The sequence below is a fragment of the Pinus tabuliformis genome, chromosome 2_1 (assembly GCF_031772625.1).
Source record: "Pinus tabuliformis cultivar Carrire ecotype Pingquan chromosome 2_1, CPIR1, whole genome shotgun sequence".
Taxonomy (NCBI): domain Eukaryota; kingdom Viridiplantae; phylum Streptophyta; class Pinopsida; order Pinales; family Pinaceae; genus Pinus; species Pinus tabuliformis.
The window spans coordinates 849527445-849540328 of record NC_142299.1 but is presented as its reverse complement, the minus strand read 5'-3'; the positions used below and the strand labels follow the sequence as shown (position 1 = coordinate 849540328).

At 37.9% G+C, this 12884-nt stretch overlaps 1 pseudogene; it reads right to left on the bottom strand.

Moving 5' to 3' along the window:
- Positions 1-2984: 2984 nt before the first annotated feature.
- On the bottom strand, positions 2985-3952 carry LOC149203317 (uncharacterized; annotated as a pseudogene).
- Positions 3953-12884: the final 8932 nt, after the last annotated feature.

Genomic DNA, 12884 nt, shown 5'->3' with positions numbered 1-12884 from the left:
TAAAGAAGAGGGGGTAGAAATGGTGACATCCTACACTTACACTAGAGTAGTATCCTCTGGTCTATCCTTCAATGTAATCCCAACTACAAAATCAAGGTGGAGTTGAGGATACGAAGGATTATAAACACTATAGAAAAAATGTTTCCAAATCGACTTCCAAGATATTTGGGCTTAGATATTCATATTCCATACCTTAGTAACACCTTCTCTCTTTTATAATTGTGAAGCTTGGAACCTATTCCTAAGTGAAACAAGATGGAACTACTTGAGAGAGTACTCATTACAATGCTCTCAGAGTATATTCATGCAAGGAACACTATCTCGCACTTTTAGCCCCTATGCACTTCCATGATTTTCCATGTTATGACCATGCTTCATAGGATTTGTTGCATGGAAGACTCCCACTCAAGCCAAAATAGGTATCCTTACGGCTATTCAATTATCTATACAGCTTTCTAGACAAAGTATCATAAATAGCTGGCATGCTAAATCTTATTCTTTGCTCCAACACTTGAACATTGATATCGAATTTCTTATGGCTCAAATATTTGTTTACAATACAAGGCGATATATGTATTTCCCTACTTCTTCATGAGATGCTTCATCTTTGACCAAAGGCTCTAAGACATGGATCTTTCCACATTTCTAATTCTAGGTTCAATACCTATTATTTTTACCTTCGAAATGATTTTGATCACAAGAATCATTATGAGCAGATCTACTAGATTTATTAGGCAAGTGGACATTAGAAATCTCATCACATACTTCTTTTCAACATTGGACGATAAGAGAGATTAGAGTTAATGACATTTTTGGCCTAGGGCTTCCTCCTTAGTGCCCTCTAGACCCTTTCCTAGTTTTATCTTTTGGGTTTCTTGGGGTTTTATTCTCCCTACCTTTTGGAAGTCTCCATATATTCAATTCTTTTACATTTATTCTTAACATTCACCAATTTAATAAATTTTCATTTCCGATGACAACTTCAGAAATCCAATGCAATAGACAAATAGACATTTTCACATTCAAAACTTGAATTTATAGTGAATAATTTAGGAGGACATAACATGATGATGAAGATAAATAGCACTATTGGATGCATATACAAAATATCAACTCATTGGAATAGCCCTCTAGCTCTAGTGCATGATATACGTTCCCAAGAAAATGCATGTATAAGTTCACCTTTGATATCAGCTTTGTGGTTCCAAGCAGAATTGTTCCTAGAGGTAGTATGTTGCCCAGAATGTGTCTCCACCAATGATGAGCACACAATAGTATTATTCCAGTGATCAAAACCAGAGTATTATGAGGTTCAATAACAAAAAATCCTTATTTGAGTGGAAAAAACCCCCTATTGAGTATTTTCTTTATAAAAAAAAATTAGGGCCACTTTTTCAACCTTCGAAAATAATAATTAATCAAATAGAATGATCTTTCCATCCATTAAAATAACTTATATGGATTTGGAGCATGCAAGTACTTACCAGGGTCTCCTTGTGTAGTTGTCTTCACAAAAAATAAAATACCTTAGCAAAAAAAACTGTTGCTCCTATCTACAAAATTTCATAAAAGAGTGGTAATATTAGGACAAAATGAATATGATTGTTTCCAACAAAATATATGCATTAAAAGAACAAGCTCCAACACTCTTCCAACAAAGCAATATTGGTCTTCCACTTTCACGAACACCTAGTTGTATTTTGAGCAACCATCCAACATACATAACATACCCAATCCTATAAGCTTTTGCAATATATGTTCCATGTTGGGCCAACTTCATGGAGAGGGGAATGCTTTGTGATGGAAATGTCTTGGTCAGCTTAAGCATGTGGCAATCATTTACATATTTCGAGTACTTGGATTATATTCAAGCAATTCTTTGGTATTTTCCAAGTTTCCAATTTTATCAATAAACACATTATAAATATTCGAGTGAAAATATGTTAGGTTTTGTTGGGTTTTAATGCATTTATCTCTTGGTTTTTTTTGTGAATTATGTCATCTAACTAATCAGATGGTCATTTTTCCTACTCTCAACAAACTCCTTCAGACCCTACTCTCTATCTAGAACATTAAGATAACAATTGCCACACCCATAGCACAAACATAACATCCCCTATATTCCAGTGCAATATATCAGAATATATACATTCATTTATCCAACAACATCCACCATACCAGAGGTCCATGACAGATTAACATAAACAAATTGTTCTCCACCAGCACCCAATATTTTGAAAGCTCCAATCCAGATCAGAAAGTTCAATCCATACATCAAGAAATACAGAAGAAAGGCCAAATCAAGAGTAGAAAAGCGGGCAATTACACGATGCAAAGAAAAATATGAAAATTGAAATATATAATAAAGTGGGAAAAAATTGGAATGTTGATCCAAATTTTAGAGAGCATGAAATGTAGCCCATTCACATATAATACAGAGAAAGTGATTAAATTTGAATACATAAAGCAATACAATAGATCTGTGGTTGATACCCTATATCAAAAATTGTAGATTAAAACAAAAATACATAGGATCCACCTTTACAAGTGATGTCTCTCTGACCTTGTTTCAATTGCACCTAGCATCAAAATCATACTACCTCTTGTTCACAATTTACCACCAAAATGATGATATCCTGAGACCGTTGATACCAGAAGTGGGAAAAACTTCCAAAATACACAACTACTTTATGGCAATCTGTTAGGCACTCATGGAATTAGAGAAATAGGTAGGATAGATCTACTACAATGATATTTATATGGATAATAACATCTAGTCATATAGGTTGAGAGCTTTGAATGCCCTCAAAAATGCATATGGCATAAGCATTCAGCACTATAACCTCATAAAACATGAAATGGAAAAGTAGAGTTAGCATATGTAACATATATTGCCCTCTTATATCAATAGCAGCCCTGAAGAGAGGAAAATTTCAAAGTGAAATGTGAAGAATATCAATAGATCAACGTGTTTTAGACAAATTTCAAAGCCTAAGTTGATTCAGCAATTGAAGTGTGGAGTCTTCATTATATAAGGAAGTTGTGTCTAGGTTTTGTGGTAAAGTTCTTTGAACATGTGGACTAGAGAAAACTGGGATAACAGATCGAATTTGAACTACCAATGTAGTTTGGAGTGGAGAAGGCACCAAATTGGTTTCATTTCTTAAGAAATTCGAATGAGACCTTCGACAAGGAGGGGCTAAGAAAACTGGTATTGATGTCCTTATTTTCATAGGTCCAACCATTGATGAAGGGGACCCATAGTATCTAGGTGCTAAAAAGGATGACTAGAGTTGAGGAATAGTTTGTGGCATCCATTGTTGTTGCCTCTATTGTTGTTGTTGCCTATGGAAACCCCAAGATTACAATGAATTAGACCAGGGTGACAAATTGGTAAAATCAAATGTTGTACTCTGATACATTGGAAATGCCTAATGTAGGGATGTTGCTATCCCTTAGGATATCACCTTTAATCCATTCCTCTTCATCTCTCTCATGTTCTTCAAATGGGGTGGGCACTTGATGAGATGCTCTTCTATGTACAGTTCTATAATTTTCACTAGCTCTGTTTGCTACAATAACTTCCTTAGATGGTGTTAATGGAAATGGCTCTTGCAGAGAACTCCCAATATGGTCACCAACAAGAAATATATTAGCTACAATAGTGTCCATTGAGAGACAGGAGGATGAAGGTGAATCACAAAGAGAGCCCGATATATTCCTCTGCAGAAACATAGACATAATTAGGGGGAAAAATCCTAGACCGAGACGATGACAGAGTAGGACAATGCAACTACTGCTAACAATGATGATTGTGACTAGAACTAAAGTCGGAACAACCTTGTGCAGGAAAATCATTAGGAACCCATTGTGATGCTCCTCCAGCCCAGGGTTCATAATGTTGGTGTTCAACAAAATGGCTTCTACTCTCTCTCTCTCTCTGGGTGAGCATCTTTCTCTTGGATGATGAGTGTTGTTGTTTCAGTTGTTGGGCCAACGCTATCTCCTTGGACCTATGTCGTGCAAATTATCTGGCAATAGTGATTTGATCCTGATCATCATTACATTCTCCCTTTGTTGGTGTTTGTGAGTAAAACCTAAGTTGGTGTGCCATTACCATCCCACAAAACCAATAAAATTAACATATATAAATCAGGCATACTAAACTATTTAGTAGTAAGGAAGAAGAACATTTCTCAAACTTCACATGAAAACACAAGCCCATAACTATAATACCTATTATAGGAAAAATGCACCTTAATTTTGAAACTATATATAAAATAGTAAAATTTTAAGAAGAACTTACATTGTTTTAAACTTGACCAGATAGTCATGGCAGCATTCTTCTCAGTCTGTTTTGTTCTTGGACCGTTCACCCGTATAGCTTAACTCAACTAACTCCACAGTGTAAGTGAAATAAGGCAGATGGCCTAGACCAGACTGCATAGTGGTATACACAAGCAGTGTTGCTCCTGCTATCTGAGCTATCTATTACAACAAATTTTTGTATGCCCCATCTAATCTTGTTTAAACCACATGCAGTGACCATCAAAGGCAATAGATCATCCAAAAAATAAGTTTCAAAACACCACCAAAACAAAATCCATACCAAGATTCTTGCAACAAGAGCTCGAGAAGGGCCTCTCTGGGAAAGAGTATTAAGTGCCACCTCTACAACAGCATGTTCATCATGTCTTAATGTGTTTCATTATTTTTGGCTCTCAAATGCTTCTCCATTGAAATTAACAGTAGATTTGAATCTAGGCGCATGATCAGGCCCTGTTACACAGTATTTTATCATGCCTCGTGTACCTCCCTATGTCATACCTCGAAGTTGCTGAAACTTGGCAATCATGCAGTGTACCCAGCCTGATATGTAGCTCGGATCCTACCCGAAACACTCATGGAAACATGCCTTTAGCCTTCCCTAAAGAAGTAAGCTCTAAAACCATAATTTCAAGACCATCACGACTATGACACTAGAAACTAGTGTTGATGACAAGTTTCACTATACTAACCTTGCACTACCAGTGCGCCTTTGACTTGGATACTCGCGTTGATCCCTAAAAGGCAAGTTTTCCCAAAGAGGATAAGAAGCTTCATGATCTAGAGGCTTCCACAATGACGAGCTGGAGGTTGTTTAGTGTGGATGTGGTTGAATTCTCTGAACATTTCCCTTTGATCTTATCCCTATGAGCTACCTCCTTGAGATGAGGACCTTCTCCTATCTTTGGAGAGATCCTAAATCCCTTTCCATGCCTATATATTCATCCTCTCCCATTCCCAAATGGTTGGTCTCTGATTATTTACACCCTTATGCTGAGATAGTGCCTAAATGCTACTCATTTGGTTTGGAGAAGGAGTGCTTGGAGAGCTTGAGCTTGGACTTGGACTTTCACTTAATGAGAGATTATTAGCATCAAGGCTTGGTTGTATGCTTAATCCTTTATTTCATTAATATATACAACTTCTAGTTCACTTTCCATAAATGTTTGTGTTAATGCATCATTTACCTTAATGCTCCTTGATCTGTTAAGTAGATTACTTTCGATAATGCTTGTTGCATGTGTATGCTTTGTTGTGTCTTTGATCTCTTGTGTAGGTATCCAAACATTGTGAGCAATAGAGTTGAGCCTGAGGAGAAAGCGATTCAAGATCTTCCACAAAGGAGTGTGTTATAGCATCAAAGCGAGGTAGATCGTCTTCCTCTTCTCTCATTTCAATTGTGATTTAGGAAAGTGTCTTGTAGATTGTCACGTAGGTGGCTAGTCCCACTCATTGGGCTAGAGGGATCATCTATGTCTGCAGAGAGGATTTACCTAGACAACAAAATGGTGACTCCGTTGGGGAAGTTATAACCCTTTCCATCCATTCCTTCAATCAAATTCTCTGATGAGTTTGACCAACCATTGATTTCTTGGCTTGTGTGCATCACTATAGCTATTTGCAGTCACTAGTTATTTCCTGAGAATGTTTAGCCTGCTCTGATCTTGAAGATTTTTTATTTTTTCCTTACATTTCTCACCCAACGCATTTTCTGCTCTGATAGAAGCATTGACAGCGTTGATTTTCCAATTACAGTCACATTTCTTTGCCTTTCATCACCATTTTTCCTTTAACATATGCGTTGATCCCAGAGGATAGAAGAAAATTAAGGTTTCTTCTTGTTTTCAGTGGTTTTCGACCTCTGTCAGTGATTTTCCAGTGTAACTACAATGTGTTTGTCTTGATTGTCATCCTTGTGTGATTGCAATTTGTCTCTTGCCTTTGCTAATGTGTGTTTGAAGCTTGATTTATTTCTAGGGTTTCTAGGGTTTCTAGGTCACCCTTCACTCTTTACTTGGTCTGTCACTCTGAGTTTGATTGCTTCCATTTAGGAGTCTTGTTGTAGTCAGGACATCGTTCTCAAGTTGCTTTCGGTTCATGATTGTGAAGTTATTTTCATTAGTATTGAGTCATATTAGTGCTTTGAAAATCAATTTTGTTCCATTGTCAAACATATATTACAGTTGTTTTCTTTGGTAGGACTGAAAGTGAATTCTTGTTTTGATTTATTTATTTCAAAATGGAAAGTGAAAGATTTCTTCATTTTAGTATTTTTGAAATGATTTGCATTTGAAACCATGAGTGAATAATTTCATTTTAGTTGTTTTAGATTGCTTTTTTCCTTTTCTCATTGCAATAGTTTGCATTTTTGAATCAAAGTGAAAGAAAATGAAAAAAAGATTAGTGCATCTTAGTGAAAGAAAAGTAATTTTTGTTTCTCATAGGATTGCATCTTGGCATTGCATTTGTTAGTGAAAGTGAAAGATTAGATCTCCTTTTTACATTTTGCATAGGAAAGATAAAGAGTTTTGTTTTGATGCATTTTGCTTGATTGATGCATTATTTGGTTGTCTCTCTTCCTTCATTAGTTTAGCCTTCATCGAATGAAAAGATTTCATTTTTTATCATTTAGTTGCATCATAGGAATTTAGGTGACATCATTGAGCCATCAAACTGAAACTTAACTGAAGATAAACTTAAAATTTACCTCAATCAACCTAAGGAGCATTTGTAACCTAACACAAATATCTAGAGGTCTAAGCTAGAGACGTGTTCTGGCATCTCTAAACATAAAATTTAACTTCCTTCATTGTATCCCGAGGGTGAAATCTCGTCCTAATAGGAAGTATATCGAAGGTTCTCCAATACTTTCAAGTATATAGGAGGCACTTCAATATGGAAAGTATATAGGGATGCTCTCATCAAACGATTATGCATTAGACAATGCTAACATGGACTTGTGCTCCCCATACCGTCGAGTATATATTGGGATACCCCACTAGGTTGTTATCTTTTAGCCACACGTAACCGAGTCAGCCGGCTTGTAAATGTGATACACCGAAGACAGAATTCGGGGATATCGGTCATCGTACATCAAGTCCTTAGTTGTAGCTAAGGTGTATATAACAGTTCACAGATACTTGGTAAACCCTCTTGCCCAACATTACCTGTTTTGATTTATTTTTTGTTTCGTGTCATAAAATTAATTGCCAACGATAACATGTTGAACCCATGCAATTTCTTCTTGGCCTCACATTGAATAATTCCTTGTAAATTTTAATTTTAATCATCCCTCAATGAATCATCTCTTCTCCTTCTTCTCTTGAGAGAAATTCATCGTGGCTAAACCATTGGGTTCACCTCATAGTTCCCCTTCATCGTCTGATATTGAAGGGCCTTCACAAGGAGTTCATCCTGAACTTTTGTAGTCACTTGAAGCTCAAAGCTTTGAACTTGGAATTGTCCCAAGCATCCAACCCCTTGCTTCTCGTCCTCCACCTCGAGATTCATCGACATCTTAGGAGTCTAAATCTAAAACCCTTGAGAGTCCACAAAGGTTTGTTTTATATCCTCTGAATCTGTTATTTAATCCATTTGTGATATATCCTCAACATCCTATAGTCCATACGATCAACCGGGTGTTCCTTTGGAGTTATCTCCTTGTCCATCTCGGATTCCTCCTCTCCAATTGTTTCCACCTATGGCTTTAGAAGGTGAGATTCCAACCTCTCCTCGAGGTCCTCCGGAAGTTTCCACTACTCACACTCCTAGTGTTGATAATGAATCTGAATATGACTTTCCTCTGGAAAGCTTTCCTTATGTAGGAAGAGTTCCATCTCAACTGCCTCCTAAAAATAGTGGGCCTATGCTTCCACATGGTTATACAACCTTGGCTAAATTGGTTTCAGGAACTCATAATGCTTCTTCATTGTACCAAAATCCAATTTGGTCATCGATGCTATGCCTACTTCTGGCCCATTTATTCCTAACTTGACCTCTCAGATACCTGTGCAAATTTTCATTACTTCAGTTCTGATTAACCGATGATTCCCTCAAAACCATTGCCATCGTTTCAACCTTCAATTATATTGCAAATGATAGTGTTGATTTATACGTTTGTAAGTTCCTCAGTCCCTCCATCAAGTGGACAGAATGTACCACCTCCTCATTCATAGCCTGGGGGGGAAATCCCAACTTTCCTCTTGTGTCAGGTGGAACCCATGTGAGTGGATCATAACCTCACATGGTTGGAGTGAGCCAACATAATCCTAGTGGTATTCCTAATCTTGTTAATCCACTTGGGGCAGGTAATATCTAGTATCAATAGCTTTACATGGCCCAAACACCTCTCCAATAGTATTATGTTCCATATGGTTCACAAGCACTGCAAAATCCACCTTACATTCCACAAGCTGGTCCTCATGTGAAACCTGGTCAAAATCTTGTTCCTGGTGCAAATGGTCAAATCCCAATTGGAACTTATCAGTTCCAACATGGAATCTCTCAAGGAACTGTTCAACAACCTTTATAGTAGCAAGGGAAACCTTTACAGCAACAACCTTTGCAACAGCAAGGGCAACCTTTACAACAGCAAGGGAAACCTTTACAACAACAACCTTTGCAGCAGCAAGGGAAACCTTTACAGCAGTTTCAACAGCCTTTGCAATAGCAAATGCAGTTTTTCCAACAACCCAACCAACCTTTGTATCTGCAAGGTCAACCATTACAGCAACAAAGTCAATCCTTACAGCAACAAGTTCAAACCTTGCAAACACGAGGCCAACCCCTCCAACAGTAGGGCCAGCAGCTTTATTACCAAGGTCAGCAGGAGTAGCAACCTTACAATCCATATGCAACACATAATGTTTATCCTCCTTATGGTTATCAATAGCCTATGGCAAGTCAATATCAACCCCACCCTAGACAAAATTCACCTTATGGTCAAAATCCTCCACTTTGGGGGAAGAACCCTTACCAACAAGGTTGGAGCCCACAAACTGGGCCATATCAAAGGCTTTATATGCCTTTTACCCCGCAATTACCATTTTTAGCAACGTTGGAATTTCCCAATGTCTCGAGGCTTACTAATGATCCAATTCTTCATTCGCCTTACTGGCCTCCAGTTCCCACTAAAATTATGAGCGATTGCCCCAACTTTGAAGGAAAATTTAAAGAGGACCCTTAGGCCCATGTGATGACATATCACTTATGGTGCTCTTTCAATTCCTATGTTGACAATTCTATTCATCTCTGCCTCTTTTAGCGAACCTTGACATGTGTTGTGGTAAAGTGGTACATCGAGTTGCTTCGAGGTACCTATGCAGACATCAATTCATTGGCCATGGCCTTCCTCACCCACTTCCAGTTACCTATTCGCTCTGAAACTGGTACCCACTTGCTCACATCTCTGAAACAGGATACTGTGACCCATATCTCTGATCATATCCATGAATGGAGATGTCGGCATCACCTCATCAAATTTGAAATCCCTGATGAGTTGTTAACCGAATGGTTCACCAAGTCATTTGTAAACAAAATCACTGAAGATATAGCAATGGGAGGTTGTGTTACCGAGGATCAAGTTATTTCCCATGCCCAGTATTTTGATTTGGTTTATTCCCAATCTGGCACATTATATGAAATTTTACCTGATGCTCCAAGGGCATATTCAGATCCCACATCTTTGAAGTCTCCAGGTGTACCACCTGTTGATGCTATAATTGGATCAGTATCTCAAAATTCTACTAAAGCTTCTTCGAAGAAAAAATATGTTTCGAATACTAGTTCTAATCATCCTTCGAAATACCCATCAAATCCTGGTAAAACCTCTGAGTTTAATGTCATCTAGTCTACCACGTAGATAAAACCTCGAAAGATAATAAGAAGGGTAAAGGTAAAGAAAAATATGATACCCTAAAACAGAATACTCCTAATTCATCTGCTAATGATGCCTCCAAACAAAAGCTAAAATATCCTTGCCTCATTTGTGAGGAAGATCATTACACTAAGTATTGACCCCGACGTGCAGAAGTTAGTCGTTTATTAAAATGGACCCTGACTATATTGAAAGAGCCATTTCCATTTCATCAAACTCATTTGGTAGACCAACCACAATCCTCTGCCTTTCCTGGTTCTCAAGTTTACATGATGATGGGTTCATTACCTATCTTTGTAGCCACTTGATTAAAGATTATCAAACCCCTCAAAAGAAGATGGTGGAAAAGGAAGCCACTAATATACCTTCTAATTCCACTCCACCCAGTTCTGGTCCTCTCCATATCGAGAGACCTAGCAATTAATCTATCATCCGAACACCTCCCAAAGGTGTGCTTCGAAATTCATCCTATAATACGAACGTTAGAGTTTCTCAACATTACAGTATTGTCGAAGATTTAGCTCAAGCACCTTCGGCGATGTCTTCTTTGGAAGTTCTCCAAACTTGTCCAACGTAGTGGAAATCATTATTGTCTACTATAGGAGGCATCGATCTTGTTGATTCGAACTTAATTACTTTTGATCTTGAAAACCATGTTGCTCGTCTTCCTCATCAAATTGAATTTTTGATTCAAGTCATTATAAAAGAAAAGATGATCCATCAAACTTTTATTGATGAAGGTGCTTCCACCTGCATCATGTCTATTTCATGTTGGAAAGCCATTGGCTCTCCACCTCTCAACCAATCCCCAAACACCTTGGAGGCCTTTGATGGCAGAGGCTCCCATCCTTATGGTATTCTCACAAGTTTTCCCATCACTTTGGAAGGGAAGACTGTCGAGTTAGAAGTAGAAGTTGTAGATGCAAATTTGAATTACAACCTTCTACTTGGGCGAAGTTGGACCCATGCCATGTTTTGTGTGGTTTCCCTTTGTTCCAGGTGCTCTATTTTCCCCCATGAAGGAAAAATTGTCATCGTCGATCAATTGTCATTTTTCTCTTCCAGTGCTTCAAATGGCAACGTCCCATATGTCGGAAATACCTATATTCCATATGAGAGTGTGGGGGCAGTTCTTTTCAAATATTCTTCCTTAATGGGAAATTTTTCTCTCCCACCTCTGCATGTCACTTTGATCAACATGATCTCTATCTCTCCTAACCCGTGGATTGTTCCCTTTCTGGATCAAGTTGATTCATTTTGTGATGCTATGTTGTTAAGTCCTTTAGAACAAGCTTATCAAGAAATTGTCTCGGCTTCAACGAACGCTTCAGAAAATCATGTTGTTCTCAACATGCACCTAGATACCTATTCGCAGTCTCCTTGGCTTGGTTCTTAGGATTCTTTAGATCCCTTGAACAAGATATTTCCTACAGATGAGAGTATTGTTGAGGTTATGTCTCAGACGAAACTCCTTGGAATGATGCCCATCATCGTTCCTCATTTCTTCCAAGTCTAAATGAGATTCCCTCGTGTGTCGAGGCTTTTGTTTCTCACAACCTGATACATCCACTTCAAACACCTGTTCTGGTGTGTGAAGTCTTGTCTGAAGGTAATATGGGAAATATTACTGCAACCATGCCAATCGACATTTCCATTAAACCTGTAATTGTCGATAACATTCACATTATGGTTTTTTGTTCTCCTGATGAGATTAGTGTTTACACTGACCTTTTCAAATAATTTTACGATGTCTTTGCTTGGTCATATGAGGAAATGCTTGGTATTAATCCAGCTATTGTGGTGCATGAAATACCCACGTATCCTAACATGAAGCCTGTTCATTAACAACTTAATTGCATGCATCCCAGGAAGGCCGCTACTATTAAGGGAGAAGTTGAAAAACTTCTAAAGGCTATTTTTATTTACCCTATCCCATTCACAGATTGGGTCTCTAATATTGTACCTGTTACTAAAAAGTAGGGAACAATCCAAGTTTGTGTTGATTACCACGATATCAATTGTGCATGCCCTAAAGATAACTATCCCACTCCCTTTATTGATCAGATCATTGATGAGTGCGTTGGGAGTGAGATCTTATCTTTTATGGATGGTTTTTCTGGTTACAACCAGATTAACATATTACTCGTTGATCAACACAAGACGACTTTCATTTATCCATGGGGGAATTTTTCTTATAAGAAGCTCCCTTTCGATCTTAAAAATGTTGGTGCTACCTTTCAAAGAGCAATGTCATATTCCTTTCATGATATTAAACACATTGTTCAACCTTCTCTAAATGACTTGCTAGCTCATTCTGCTAAGTGTCGTGACCATCCGGGCCACCTTCGAGCAATCTTTCTACGTTGTCGACACTATAATATCCATCTCAATCCACATAAATGTGTCTTTTACATAGAATATGGTTGGATCTTGGGTTTTTTTGAGTCCAAGGAAGGTATCTGAATATATCCTCTAAAAGTTGAGGTTATTGTAAATTTACTCCCTCCTTCATCATTGCACCAATTGCAGAGTTTGCAAGGAAAGGCTAATTTTCTTCGTCGCTTTGTCCCTAATTATGTTGAGCTTGCCAAGGGATTTACTCACTTTCTCAAAAAGGTGATCCCATTCATTTGGGATGAAATTGCCCAAAAATATTTCGATGCTCTAAAGCTAACACTCATCA